Source organism: Balaenoptera musculus, chromosome 9, assembly GCF_009873245.2.
Source record: "Balaenoptera musculus isolate JJ_BM4_2016_0621 chromosome 9, mBalMus1.pri.v3, whole genome shotgun sequence".
Lineage (NCBI taxonomy): Eukaryota > Metazoa > Chordata > Mammalia > Artiodactyla > Balaenopteridae > Balaenoptera > Balaenoptera musculus.
In genome coordinates this window covers 15040664-15056800 of record NC_045793.1, presented here as the reverse complement: position 1 = coordinate 15056800, position 16137 = coordinate 15040664, and positions in this window count along the sequence as shown.

Sequence of the window (16137 nt, the reverse complement as noted above, 5' to 3'; positions counted from 1 at the left end):
ATCATATATAAATAGCTCAAAAATATCCAAAATATATGAACAGCTCATACAAAACAGCAACATCAAAAAAACCAAACAACCTGATTAAAAAAACGGGCAGAATAACTGAATAGACATTTCTCCAAAGAGTAAATGCAGATGGTCAAGAGGCATAGGAAAAGGTGCTTAACATCACTAATCATCAGGGAAATGCAAATCAAAACCACAACGAGCTATCACCTCACACTGATCAGAATGGCTATCCTCAAAAAGAACACAAATAACAAATGTTGGCAAGTATGTGGTGAAAAGGGAACCCTCATACACTGTTGGTGAGAATGTAAATTGGTGCAGCTGCTTTGGAAAACAGTATGGAGGTTCCTTAAACGAAAAATAGAGCTACTATATGATCCAGCAATCCCACTGCTGGGTATATATCCAACAAAAACAAAAACACTAATTTGAAAAGATAAATGCACCCCAATGTTCATAGCAGCACTATTTACAATAGCCAAGACATGGAAGCAACCTAAATGTCCATCAACAGATGAATGGGTAAAGAAAATGTGGTATATATATGCAATGGAATATTACACGGCCACAAAAAAGAACAAAATTTTGCCATTTGCAGCAACTTGGATGGACTTGGAGTGCATTATGCTAAGTGAAATAAGTCAAACAGAGAAATAAATACGGTGTGATATCACTTATATGTGGAATCTAAATACAACAAACTAGTGAATATAACAAAAAAGAAGCAGACTCACAGATATAGAGGACAAACACTGGTAATGGCTACCAGTGGGGAGAGGAGGGGGAGGGGCACCCTAGGGGTAGGGGAGTGGGAGGTACAAACTATTGGGTGTGAGATAGGCTACAAGGATGTATTTTACGACACGGGGAATATAGACAATATTTTGTAATGACTGTAAATGGAATGTAACCTTTATATATATATTTTTTTTTTTAATTAAAAAATTATTTATTTATTTATTTATTTTTGGCTGCGTTGGGTCTTCGTTGCTGCGCACGGGCTTTCTTTTTTTTTGTTGCAGCGAGCGGGGGCTACTCTTCGTTGTGCTGCACAGGCCTCTCATTAAGGTGACTTCTCTTGTTGCAGAGCACGGGCTCTGGGTGTGCAGGCTTCAGTAGTTGTGGCACATGGGCTCAGTAGTTGTGGCTTGTGGGGTCTAGAGCGCAGGCTCAGTAGTTGTGGCACATGGGCTTAGTTGCTCCGCAGCATGTGGGATCTTCCCGGACCAGGGCTCGAACCCGTGTCCCCTGCATTGGCAGGCGGATGCTTAACCACTGCGCCACCAGGGAAGCCCCAGAATGCAACCTTTAAAAATTCTATTAAAAGAAACGGAATCGGGGCTTCCCTGGTGGCGCAGTGGTTAAGCATCCGCCTGCCAATGCAGGGGACACGGGTTCGAGCCCTGGTCCGGGAAGATCCCACATGCTGCGGAGCAACTAAGCCCATGTGCCACAACTACTGAGCCCGTGAACCACAACTACTGAGCCTGTGCTCTAGAGCCTGAGAGCCACAACCACTGAAGCCCACGTGCCTAGAGCCCATGCTCCACAAGAAGAGAAGCCACCGCAATGAGAAGCCCGTGCACTGCAATGAAGAGTAGCCCCCGCTCACTACAACTAGAGAAAGCCCGTGTGCAGCAATGAAGACCCAATGCAGCCATAAATAAATAAATAAATATTAAAAAAAAAAAAAAAGAAACGGAATCAATTTTTGTACACTGATCTTTTATCCTGTAATCTTACAGACTGGCTTGTTAGTTCTAGATTTTTTGGTAGACTGAACAGGGTTTTTAATTGCATGTGTATCCAATGTTTTTATTAAAGCATAACATGGGCCACCATGATTCCAGCTTCTGAAATCAATTTCCTTATTTCTCTGCCCAGCTGCTAAGCCAATGCCATGTATTTTATTTTAGCTGTTTGCTATAGCCGTACCTCACTTTCAGGAACTAATGTCTGTATTAGTCAGGGTAGGCTAATTGCTGTATAACAAATCCTAAAATTTCAGTGGCTTAAATATAATAAAAAGATTTCTTTCTTACTTTTTGTGGTTTTGTCCAATGTGGTTTTATTAGGAGGCCATGAAATCATTCACTGATCTGGGCTTCTTCATCAGAGTCCTTCATCAGCTCTTCCACATGTGGGCAGAAATTGAGGGGAAAGAGTGTGGATCAAAGTATGTGAGTTTTGTTTTAGGGGTCAGGTCTGGCTATATTTAACTGCAAAGAAAGCTAGGAAATACAATCTATCTCTGTACTCAGCAAGAACAGGAAATGGCTATGGGGAATATCCACCCAGTCCTTGCCACATGTGGCATTATCCCCATTTTACAGATAAGAAAACTGAGGCTTGAGAGGTTAAGTGATCTCCCAGCTTTTACAGTCATAAACAACAGAGCCTCGAATTGAACCCCAATATGGCTGACTCCAAAGCCATGCTCTGAATCGCTCTGCTATGGATAATGCTTTCTCTCCTACTGCCTCACTGGCCTGTGCAATCTTAAGACCTGTGGCAATCTTTTCCCCCTTAGAAGGGTTTCCTCCAAGCATCCACTTTTTCCTTCTGGTTCTGGCTTTTATTAATGGGTAATTTGTTCGCTTATAAGCAGCCTGGTCCACGGGCTTAGTCTGCAGCAGATAAAGAGTCTGAGAGCCATGGCAATGACATAAGAAGACATTGAAACAGAACACAAAAAGACATAGAAGCAGATATCAAGTGATTTACTGACAGGGTATCTGCACTCCAGTGTTGTTTTACAAGTGCTGTCAAATGCAAAGTGTCTCAGTAGAAGAGACCACATCTATAGATCAGCGCGTGTAAAGAAAGCACTTAAGAATGGGAATTAGGGCTTCCCTGGTGGCGCAGTGGTTGAGAATCTGCCTGCTAATGCAGGGGACACGGGTTCGAGCCCTGGTCTGGGAGGATCTCACATGCCGCGGAGCAACTGGGCCCGTGAGCCACAACTGCTGAGTCTGCGCGTCTGGAGCCTGTGCCCCGCAACGGGAGGGGCCGCGATAGTGAGAGGCCCACGCACTGCGATGAACAGTGGCCCCCACTTGCCGCAACTAGAGAAAGCCCTCGCACGAAACGAAGACCCAACACAGCCATAAATAAATAAATAAATAAAGTAGCTATTAATTAAAAAAAAAAAAAAAAACAATGGGAATTAGGACTTCCCTGGTGGCGCAGTGGATAAGAATCCGCCTGCCAATGCAGGGGACACCGGTTTGATCCCTGGTCCGGGAAGATCTCACGTGCTGTGGAGCAACTAAGCCCGTGCGCCACAACTACCGAGCCTGTGCTCTAGAGTCCGCGAAACACAACTACTAAGCCCACGTGCCACGACTACTGAGCCCACACGCCACAGCTACTGAAGCCCGCACGCCTAGAGGCCGTGCTCCGCAACAAGAGAAGCCACCGCAGGGAGAAGCCCACGCACCGCAACAAAGAGTAGCCCCCCCGCTCGCCACAACTAGAGAAAGCCCACGCACAGCAACGAAGACCAACGCAGCCAAAAAAATAAAAAATAAAGTGTACCCAAGCTGCTTTAAAAAATAATAATAATAATAGGAATTAGATGGCCTCCTTACCAAACCAACCTTGTCTTGCTGTCGCACAGCCAGCCAAAACGCTGAGACGCCGAAGTTCACAGCAAAGAGGGTTCTTCGCAAGGCAGCCGAGCAGAGAATATGGGACAATAATTTCAGATCTCAAACCTGCCTCCCCAAAGGCGAGGGGCTTGGGGTATTCACGGGATGACGAATAAAGAAGCAGGGTGGTCCTAAGCGTGGGCGCACGGGGAAGAGTGACTGGAGAAAGGTGCGGGAATCATGGTTCTGCGCAGGCGCAAGCGCAGGCGTAACTAAGCTACGGGTCTCTGCAGGTGCCCAGCTGGAGGGTCGCTGGTCCTATCCAGTTTTAACTGGCTAAGCTGAACTAGACACAGCTGCAACCCCAAGTTCCTAGAAAACAACTCGGGCAAAGATTACACGCGGCTTGGAGGACACGCAAGCGTTAAAGCGACCTTGATTAGTGAAGGCAGGTGGCGTGAATTTGACTCATCACGCACCGTTTCAGCCTCACAGAACTGGAGGACTATCTCGCTCCTGGCTGTTTCTTCCCTATGGAGTGAGGATTAGGGTTGTTGCTGAACAGTGGGTTTTTTCCCATCCTCAAGCAGTGCCAGGCAGTGTACGGAAAATAGATCTTCTAAGGAAGATCTATTGGAGGCCGTTTGCATGGACCAAGTTGGACCTAAAGCGTGCCAGGTCGGGGAGGGAGGGTCTGAGGCGCCTTCGTTAAAGCTGAGTACTGGCAGAAGGGAGGGACTGAACACAGTGAAGAGATCACGAGGACACCCACCCCACTAGTGTTACATTTACCCTTTGCTCTTAGTGTATTCTCTGCTTTTATACTTATTGATATTTGCTTAAGCTTAGCTATTCCAGGGAGGAGTTAGAAAACATATAAGTCAGACTCTCACAAAAAAAATGTAGTACACCTGGCTGTTTGGAACATGACATTCACTACACAACAACGTGCCCCCAAAGCAAGGGGAGCTTGGTGACGTGGGAGCACCTCCCCCCAAAGCCAAAGCCCCAGTGGGCAGAGTCCCGAGCTGGCTGCTGGGTGAAAGCACCATCTGTTTGTGGCTTGGCCCTCCTCTAGGGGCTCCTTGGCTCTGCTGGGAAACAGTACTTGTTATGGGAGTCTAGAACTCTGCTTCCTGTTCATTATCAGTTCAAGGAAAGAATCTGTTTCTTTTATTTCCCCAGTACTGAATATGCTTGGAGGAACATATTGACAGCAATAAGTTTGTCTTTTCACTTTAGATTTATATAACTTTCCGGAGACACTGGTGGTGAGATCCTTAAACACAGCTGCACTGCATTCCCCTGATGACACGCTCTTATCTCACTTGGAGTATAGGGTCTGCTTCTCTCTCCATTTCCACGGACTGTGATCCCTGGCAGTGCACTTCTAACTTAAAAAAAAAAAGTATGTTGGAAGCGTTCCGAATTCTGTCAAAATCTTTTGCATGGATTTTTATGGAACTTGAATTTTGGTTGAGTTGCATTTAACCTTGGCTGCATTTAGGGTTTATTAGTATTACCTGAATTCTGGGAGACACGGAATTTGGAGGGCGGGAAGGTGGGTTGATTGGACAATAACACGGGCTGAGTAGTTTGTTCATTTATCCAAATATTTCTTGACTTCCTACTCTGCCCGGCAGGGTAACAGATGCCCTAGAAATAGAGATGAAAGACAAATCCTTACCTGCAAGGATTTTGTGGTTCCATGGGGAAGGAAAATCAGGAAAGAAAGGTTGACAGTATGCCATAATGAGAATTATGCACAAGGGGTTGGGAACCTGGGCAAGGGACACCCACCTCATTATTTGGCCACGCCCCGTGGCATGTGGGATCTTAGTTCCCTGACCAGGGATGGAACCCGTGTCCCCTTCATTGGGAGCTTGGAGTCTTAACCACTGGTATGCCAGGGAAGTCCCTCCAACAGTACACTTTAAAGTGGGTAAAATGGTCAATTTTATGTTATGTACTGATTTTACCACAATAACAATAATGTTTAAAAAACATGATTGCTGGAAGGGTGGGAAGGCCCAGTCAGAGGGGATGGTGACTCACGGTGGTGGAGCTCCGGTGGGCCGTCCCGGGGAGGCCCCGGTGGCGAGGCCGGTGCGCAAGAGGCTGCCTGGCACTGAAGTCTCGTGGGAGGGCAAGGCCTGCGTGCAGGGGATGGCGGCTCCGCACCCAGATCCGGGATGAACTCGGAAGCTCTTCGGATGGCGGAGGACAGCAACGCCTTAGGCCTCGGGGATGGAGCTGGGGAGCCGCCTTAGGCCTCGGGGATGGAGCTGGGGAGCCGCCTTAGGCCTCGGGGATGGAGCTGGGGAGCCGCCTTAGGCCTCGGGGATGGAGCTGGGGAGCCGCCTTAGGCCTCGGGGATGGAGCTGGGGAGCCGTGGGGGTTGGAACGGCTCGGGAGAGGTAGCGTTAGTGCGGATGCTCCCCGCCCTCCCCGCCCTTGGCCCAGCTGCCCCGGAGCAGGTAGTGAAATGACCTCAAAGCCCGCCCTCTACCGCCACACACAGTGGCAAACTTTAAATGCAGTGGCGGGTTGTGAACACGTTCAGAGGTATTGAATACTTTCCGGAGGGCTAAATAACTTACAAAAGACGTGGACCGGTCTGGTTCTAGAATAAACAAGCATGGCAGGCTGAGTGTACAGTGATTCCAAACAGTTTAATGTAATTCCAAGACAAAGTGTGATTACATTGCTACACATATACAATATGCATATGTGAGTTTACAAATTTTAATTAATAACTCGTTTCACCTCAGAGACCGAAAAAATGATCAAAAAGAAACTGTGAGTAACAAGCTATAACATAGTTCACCACAACGGGACCCCCCTTTCTCACCCTACAGTTAGTAATATTACAATTAAAATAACTATATTCTTCTATAATTTTTTTTCTGTTAAAATCATCTCATAAATTTACAATGCTATTATTAGTTTCCAAGACTAATATAAATTCACTCCATTTTTCTACAACGAAAATGATCATTAATTTAGAAGCACACGACGTCATGATGAAAAACACAAGCATTTTAGTAGCAAGGACTTGATCAGTTAAGAATTATTTTTCTTGTAAAACATTCTAAAGCCAAGTAAAATATCCATTCTTATAACATACCTATAATATGAGACTAAGGGATAGGTTACATATAGGCCTACAACACATTGGTTTGTCTTTTTAAAAAAGTAGACATTTATAAATAAAAAAAGAAAAGAGGGACAATTCACATAGGAAAAAGAGGTACACGAGAAAATACTGTTGCACGCAATAATTTTCACAAAGATTAACATGGATTAACACTTTTTATTACAGAAACCGTACAGTGAAGGAACACAACAGACCAGGGCTTCCATAGGGTAACTGAGCTGAGATGACCTGGTAGAGAAAGATTTGGGCGAGATGGCCCTGGGGAGGAGCCGCATTCCTTGGACCAGTGACCGAGCCTCACCGGGCCTCCTCTTCCCTGCTCTCGTTCTGGGGAGTGAGGCTTTCTATCCAGAGTGTCCCTGAATTTGTGGGCAGTTGAAAGGTAAACATTTCTACAGATCCGTTCTCTTTCCATCCTAATGGATACCATTTTTGGAAACGTGGTATAGTATCAGAGGCTGCGGCTCAATACATGTGGTCAAAGCAAAACAGGATGGAAAATTCCGGTCATTCTGATGTGCTGCCCCCCTCACTCATCTATGCCCTTGTCGCTGGGGACCCAGAGAGAGCAGCGGCTCCCTTTGGGGCCACCTGCCTCCACTGTGGCCGGGGCCCGGCGCCCTGCCTCAGGCCACATGCGTAGGTGCAGCCTGGGCCGCCCCGGGCTCCTCCCATCCACCAACCAACGCTGACTCCGTCTTCTAAAAGCTCCTCTCCCCCCGCCCCCCATCCGTAAAGCTATACTTTTCCTATCAGAAATTTGGTTTGATATATATATACACAAACATATATATCAGCATCTATATCTATACAGTGATTCTACTAGACTGGAAACTCTGCTGCCCCAAAGTATGACTTCCTGGTCTACTTCATTTGGTTAAAAAAAACGCACAGAAAGAGGATGAGGAGATGCTTTGGGGGCCAGAAATGATTGTGCCCTGGGAAAGCCACAGAAGAAAGCTTTAAAGGAGCCGTAACACAACAGTGAAAGGGTGAAAAGTGACAGGGGGAGTGAGACGGTGGGGAGAAACCATGCGCCGCGGAGATGGCGAACAAGAATATCTGCAGGGGGGGAGGAGGGGGAGTGGGGTGGGGGACACTTTAGGTTCCATCCAGAAGTCACAGAAAGCTACGAAGGATGGGCATGGTCAAGTCACTTTCCATCTCCCAAGTTCTTCCTGAGCCAAACTATTAAAATAATAATAATAATAATAACAATAATAATAATAACAACAATAATAGTAAATCCATTGCCCCTTCAACCAAGCAGGCGAATATCTAACAGGGAGGCAAGACCACCACTCACAAGGCTAAGTGGGTCCTTCTTCCTGGCTCTTGAGAGCTTCCTGGGAGTCCTGGGTGCCTGGGCACGGGGCTGTGGTGACAGCAGGGCAGGGGCCAAGGTGGCCACGGGGACAGTGACCCAACACAGAAGGGGGAGGGGGTGCCAGGAGGTTCGCGTGGAGGCTGGCTGAAAGGCAACTAGCGAGCGAAGGCAGAGTCCTTTTTCAGATACAGCATATTTACTTAAAAAAAAAAAAGCCAATTTCTATACCTTTATTTTTAAAAAATACGATTAAGCCCCAAAGACAATGACATAAAATTCATTTGGTTAATTAAATCAAAGGGAAAAAACCCAACAGAGGAAAGCAGAGGATAATTAGGAGGCGCAAGATGAAAAATAGTTTACAATGACATTTCTAACCAAAAACGGTGATAAGAACGTACTATCAACAGAGTTCACAGCGAAAAAGCAAATGCATTAAAAACCACCACCAGTTAGTTCCCTGGTCCCAGGTGTTTTGCAGTTTTCAAGGTGTTATCTGCTAAAGGAATGCCCTTCAGATCACAGCAGGTCCTCTGCACTAAGGTTGTGGCACAAGAGAAAAGAAGAAATGAACCAAAACTCTTAGGGAAACTGGCTCCTGCATCATGATGATGGGCCCTCTCAATTATGACCTCTACTTGGATGGATCTCACTGCTCCTCCCCCCACCCCCATTGCCCCTCAGTCCCCAGTCCCCTCCTCCCACTCAGCAGCACTTACAATCTCTAGCAAAAAATCTAGATCCCACCTCCTAATGACCTAGGCTTCAAAACGAAGTTTGACAAAGAGTAAAAAGGAAACACAACCTTTTACACTTATTTTGTTTTAAAGGAGAAAAGGAATAAATGACAGCAGATAGATGGAAAACCCAACCAATAAATATGGGCACAGGGGTGTATGACTCTCCCCTGCAAAACGCCAATCAGAATATTGCTGGGGGCCCAGAAATAGCAGCTGTACCTTCGGGGCCACCTGAATCCCAGTGTCTTCTACTGCCCGGTGACTGGAAGTCAGTGGACCGATGAATAAATTAAACATTCAAATCAAGACAGAATCAACAAACCAGGTATCTGTTCTCTCGGCCTCTTCCAAGATGTCAAAGAGAAGGCCTTGACGACCAGTGTGGATACAACGTGGCACGAGATCTTCGCATCTGGCCCAGGCTGTGGACTCACCCCTTCCCTGCTCGACCTGGAAATCCTTTCACATGCTCTCGCGTTCCCATGGAAACCAGTAATATGGAAGGCTACACAACAGTACGGGTAGAACACACCTGCCTTGGGGTGCCTTGGGGGAACATGGCTTCCAACTAAAGAGGTGAAATTGCTGGGGTTTGAAGATGTCAGTTATAAACAGAAATTTTCTTTAAAAAGTACCAGTTTACATGTAAACTATAAAACACTTTAACTATAAAACGTAGCCAGAAATATGCTTAAGTATCCACAGTCAATTATTTAGTTTACGCATTTTAAAATGTGACTCTCTTGATATCTTAGAAGCCTAACAGCATTTTACAGTAGCTAAAAACATATATACTTAACATGTGCATTTGAAAATCACATTTGATTACAAAACACAAGGAATAATCTCTTCCTTGGTTCCATTTCTGTTGTAAAGATTACCTATTTTCAGAGTTCACTTAAGCAACAATGACCAGGGTGTGCATTAATCGTTACTTTCAGCCCACACAGAGTTCATAGTCTTTTAAATCCCAAGATCAAGCTGGCTACATGATTTCAAAAAAGGCTAAAACCAGGATGAATGCCCACATTTGAGGTAATTATTGCCATCAGGTCACAGTTTGTGTAAGATAATGTATCTAAAACCTTCTTTAAAAAAATCTTTAGGTGTTCTGTCAGAATTCCAGAATACCTATTGAATGAAACCAACCAGGATCTCAAATTCTGATCAGCTGGGTTTGCTTCCAATGGAATTTAAGTTCTAGAAGATTCTAGAACTTGTGTAAACTACCTAAGAATTTAGGCAAACATGCCTGGAGCCAGTCAATAAAGTAGTTTTTAAAGTAAAAAAGAAACGAAAACCCCACCCCAAACAACTGAGGAGATGTTTCATAACAAATGGTGATAGTTTTCTAAAAAATTAAAAATCTAGTCCTAAAGCATTTCTAAATTCTCGCCACCTTTCAAGCAAAGTAAAAACCTTCTGTGTTACTATTAAGCTCATACCTCGGCAAGAGACTCTCCTTCCTTATCTCCTGAAAGTTGGCTAGTTTTTCTCAGTTTACACAACTGTTGCTTTCCATTTCTTTGAGAAGACTATCTCGAAAGAAAACTTTGTTCCTCTTTCTGAAAGTCATCTTGTCTTTCTCCTTCTTCTTTTTCTTCTTCTTTTTTTTTTTTTTTTTAAGCACAAAGAAAACAGTTCCTGGACACCAGACCCACATACGGTATTTACAAATTTGGTGTGAATCCCGCATCTGGTTCTACCCAGAGCTGAAGAGTGGATCGATTACAGAGACCAGAGTTGTCATATTTATCAGTGCAGTAAAAAATAGAATTTTGAAAAAAATATATACCTTTAGTATTGCCTTTCTAGAATTAACTATAAGCAAGAAAAAAAACTGTTTTTTTTTCAAAGAAAAGAACACTTTTTTTTTCTTCACTCTTATAAGAGTTTGTTGTAGCAGCACTACTAAAGCTAATTGGTACACTGGAAAGGAACAGAAAATGAACTCTACTATGAATCAAGAAACTCCCCTAAGATTTTCTCTAAAAGTCAAACTAATTCTGTCCCTGCTGTTTGGATCCAATTCAGGACTCTCTCTACACACAGACCTTCTGCTGAGTTCCACGCATGGGGCAGGGGTGGCGTGGGGCGATGTTCCTTCGAGACCTTTCTTCGCTCACACACCCAGAAGACAGCCGAGGCTGGTGTCTGCGAGCTCGGTTCTGGAGCTGGGCAGGCCCAGGTTCAAGGCTAGGCTCCCCTACTAGCTGCGTGATCCTAGGCTGGTTACCAGCTCACCAAGCCAGCTACCTCATCTGTAAAGGGACTAGTACTGCCGATTTCATAGGGTCGTTATGAAGACGGAAGGAAATGGGATAAACATGAGCGACTGTCAGAACAGTGTTTGGCACACAATCAATGGGAACATCATTAGATGGTTCATCAGAAACACGAGGCCACTTACTGATGCTAATTTAAGAAGTGAAACAAATTCATATTTTAGTAAAGGTCTGATTAACAGAAAATTTCACTAGAAACTTGGGGATTTGGGGCCACCATGGTATTTTCTTTAACACATGCTGCTTTCTTAGAGGGTCAGCTGTCTCATCAACTCCTTCCTCTGTAAATGGGGGAGGGGGTGTCGTAGATGGCATGGATCTGAGGGCGCCACGAGCTCACACAGGGCTTGGCATGAGCCTGGCGCACTGAAAGCATTCAGCAAATGGTGGCTCTTATTCAGTGGATGGATGTGACAAGTTTTACCAAGAAGAGACAGTCAACGTAGCATTCTAATGCAAGGGCCTGTGATTAGGGGCTCTCGAAGGCTTGCAGGAGTCAAGCTGGGGCATCAGGAAGCTCCCTGCTGGTAGAGGTACCCTGAGCAAGCGTGCCCCACAGGAGGGTCGCTTCTCTGTAAATTCTCACTGGGTCTCAAGGGAAGAACTGGCTTGGAGCTGGCTCTCCTGGGCTTCTGGAAGCTGCAGGAAGGATGCGAGAAGCCTTTCCTAGGTTGGGTCGCTCTAGTGAGCAAGGGCGCCGAAAGCCTTCAAAAGGTTTCTACTGCGTTTAAATGTCATTTCACCGTCTCCACTTCTCCACTGAGTCCAGTCTGTGGAGATCAGAAGTGAGAGTCCTAAGGCAGCAAAGCAGAAAAGTACTGACACCCCGAGTCCGGCCCCAGCATGCACCTGACCCCGATGCGGCCACACCTCCTGGCAGAAGGTCTGCTCTGGCCGATACCCGAGGTAACGTGAGGTTAGTTAAGCCCACAGATCCATGCGGTGCCTCCAGGTTCCCAACAGCAGCAGCATTTAGGGTTACGAACCTCCACTCCTCTTACAAGATGAGCACAGTTTTAAAATAAATGCAAAAAAAAATCCAAGTCAGGATAGAGAGGAAAGAGAAAGACAAATGGGATCGCATCTCTGACAAAGTCATTATTGCCGGGAGAGGAAGGAGAGGAACGCCACTCTGTCCATATCTGGGGTGTCTTTGAGAAGGGTTCTTTGGCTAAAGAAAGGAAGACTTTCACTTTCCTTTCCAATTTGGTTAGGACAGCTCGGGCCTGCTCAACTCTGAGGCTTCCCCATCTGAAATCCGCAAGACACACCAGAAGGAAAAGACAGAGAAGAAAAGGGAGGGAAGCATGCACGGCCCTGGCGCTGGCATATTTCTTGGCAGAATTGCTTGGGCTGGCGTTGAGCGGCACCCGGCAAGACCTGCGACCTGCGGAAGGAGCCCCCGCCTCTCTGCTGCGCCCTCCCTGTTTGGGGGCACCTTGCTTTCCTCTCCTCTCTTTTTACTGTCCCAGCAGCTACTGAACAGGCCAGCAAGAGCCCCACATCCTACCCCGCCCCCAGCGCCAGAGAACCCGGGATGAAAGCTGGGGCGAGCCCATCGACGCACCGCGTTTCATCAACCACAGCCCATCAGCAATAGTTCCTTAAGCCTCCTCATCTCCTTCCTCGTTTCCAAGAAAGTCTGCTCCACTCACTCACACGCACTCACACAACCCAAATCCTCCACCGCAAGCTTGTTCAAAAATGAGTGTTTGCAACTCCAAAGATCTGGTCAAGGGAAATCCGCCTGTTAGCAGCTGGGCTGATCTCACCTTCCCTTCCTTCCATCCCACAATCTGGTGTTTGGGCGGGTTGAGTCTTCCAGGGTGAAGAGGACAAGGCCAGCTGGCTCCCACAGCCCGCCAGCCACTCACCGCCAGTAAGGCCAGAATGCAAATACAGTCCAGGAGACAACCGCTGGTTTACCCCAACCCTTCTCTTCCCTCTGAACTCGATCAACCACATGTTCCACTTCACAGTATTAACTGGCACCAAGCCTCAGACTCTCCCACCCATCGGCCTGCTCACCCCTTTCCTTGGAAACAGCCAAAACATCATGAAAGAGGCACTAAGCGCAGAGATACAGGTGCAAATACCCAGAGGGGTCTGCAAGACCCCACCGAGCAGAAGCAAATCGACCTGCGGTTCCTAAGGCTCCAGTTATGAGGCTCTCCTTGATGGTCCTTTTCAACCTTCCCTTTTAGCCTTTACCACGTTTCCTCAGTAAAGAGGGATGGAGCCAATTCCAGAGCAGATGATATTCTAAGTTATTTGTGATCTAAATAAGGACTAGGTCGGCATCCCTCTACTTGAGAGCTGGGTCTTAGGGACGGGCAGCCTTTTATTCATCCTATTTGCTGGGGCGGCTCGGAGTTGGAGGGCAGGATGGGAGTTGGGGCAGATGCCCCTGCGTGGGCAGGGGCTGGCCTCTCCCACTGGGGTCTTCTCCTGGGGCTTCGGAACCACAGCTGTGCTTGGCTGGAAGAGGAAGGCAGATAGCGACTCGGGGAGGGCACTAATGTTTGCTGAGCGGCTCTGGGCTGGGCATGGCCTGGCGTCTCCCTTCATTAGCTTCAGTGAAGCCCGCCATTCCAGACCTTCCTTTACCCGCCCGGGGCCCGGTAGTTTCTGGGTTTGGTGGGCAGCGTGTGGGCACCTCAAGCTGATTAAAAAAACCCATGGCACACAGCACCGTGCCCTAAGGGGCACAGTCGGAGCCCCGTGGACCTGGCTGCGAGGCCCCACTGTGCCCCTCCGTCGGCCAACAATTTCAGGGGGGCCGCAGCCTGCAATGTCCAAGGAGCTGCTGGACTTTTGTCAGTGTTCCTCTGGCCTCCTATTAACCCTCCACCTTTTTTTTTTTTTTTTTTTGCTCCATAGTTTGTCCCTACAATTGTGTGCTGAGAACATGTACCGGGGTTTGGGGGGCACTGAAGAAGTGGGCAGTGTGGTTAGTGAGAGGAAGGGAGGCTGACATTTCCCAGGGGAAGGTATCACCTGCCTAGCACCTTCCATCAGTGTGTTACCTCCAGTGGCTTCTAGGAGGGGACAGTTATCTCTGCACTGAAGGATGTAAGCCACACTCCTGGTGTGCTGATGGGAAAAGGGGGGACATTTGGGAAAGGGGCTGAGTCAGCTCTGGGCAGAGGGGATTTTTTTTTTTTTTGCTTGACAGAAGCGCAGGGAACGTGGGAGAGGACCACGGCTAAGGGTTCAGCCCAGGAGATGCCTCCTCAGATCTCCTCTCAGGCCACTGAGAATCTAGAAAAATACAGTATTGATGGTGACCATGGACCATGTTGTCCAGAGCCCAATTTGACCTGTATAGAGATAAAGGCTTTGATTCTTCAAACTTTTGTTCTGTGGTGGATCTTTCTTGACAGCTTTTTTCCCAATTCCTGGATCTTTCCTTTCCTTTTTTTTTGTTTTTTGGTCTGACAAAACTAGACATCTGCATGTCCCTCCCGTTTACTCAGATACTCACAGATATAATAAAATAAATTTAAATATTAAAGAGAAAACACAAAGATACTTGGAATAAATGTGCATTTTAAAACCCCAACTAAAATATCAAAATGATGATTATGATAATAATTACAATGGTAATAACCAAAATAATTAGTACAATAATATTATCTTTATGAGCAGCATGAAACTTTCATTCCTGATCTGGAAGAAAAGGAAAGAAAATGTCAGGTGAAAGAGCAACTTCCAACTTAAGTAGACAAAATAATTTTCTTTAAAATGGAAGGCTATGTTGTCTTTTCCTGTAAAAGATCAGATCTAGAAAGGGCTGGAAGTGAACTGTACAAGGGGGTCCAGGATGCTACCCAATAAGGCAAAAATGCTGGCTCGTTTGCAGCCAAGACTTCTGTAACTGGGTGCAGGAAGATCGGACGGGGCACTGCCGCCCTCCGGATGCCAAAAGTCCAGAACAGAGATGGTTCCCCAGGCTGGCGCAGCTCTGGGAGCACTCTGGCTCACATGTCCTCCAAAGCCTTTCCTCCCCTCACTCTCTCTGGACGGGCCATGTTTCTGTTGTCTCAGAACGACGGCACTTCCCCATGTTCGGATAAAGACGTATTGATCGTGGCACCACGAGGACAGAATCTTGTCCTGCTGCAAACGGCTCCCCGGCAGGCCCGCTGGGTACCTGGGGCTCTGCCTGAGCCTGCCCTGCCTCGAGTGGGACATGGTGTCCTTCCTTCCTTCCGGTCTAAGGCCGGGACTAGGCTGGTTCCAACCTGGGGACCGGTTTCTTTGTAGGATAAGTAGAATTTATGCTTGGAGAGGGGAAATTTCCAGAGTTATTTCACATTTCACAGCTAAGAGCTAAGGTAAGGGCTTGGCTTCGTTACTGAATTAGGTCGGATATCACGATAAAAACACCTTTCACAGTAGATCGATCGTTAAGAAAGACCATAGAACGAGGACAGAAAGTGAGGGAGGATGAGGACGGACTGCTGTCCGAAACTGGGAGCCATCTCTTCGCACCTTGGAAACTTGGCTTTGGGGTCAGTTAAGGACTCGGCATCAAGAATCAAACAATTAGGACCACCCTTTCAAGTCCCACTGATGACCAGATAGCGTTCCCCAACATTCACGTATTTTAAGAATAATTTGCTATGGATAGAGTGACCCCTCTGCCCTCACCCCCACCAGTGTTCAAAGCCTGAGAAAATTTCCAGAATGTATCAAAGGTGCAAAGAGGGCAAAGGGCAAATTTCCTTGGAAACTGAACTGCCCATGGGAGTGTTTTCCAAAGTGCAGTACAGGACCACATGGTTACCCTCATAAATGTCCCTCCAGCCTCTGCCCACCAGACTCCTCAAAAACCAAAAACGAAGGCGTGCCTTGGGTAGGCCTGGGTAACTCGAGGAACGATTCAGCAGCAAACGACGGCTGATGGTTGTCTACAGAGGGGAGGACCCGGCAAAACGGTGAGAGCAAAACACAGCTGGAGAACCAGAGGAGAGGGGGCAGGGCTGTGAGAGTGAAGCGCGCGGCGAGTCTGAGAACACGGGGC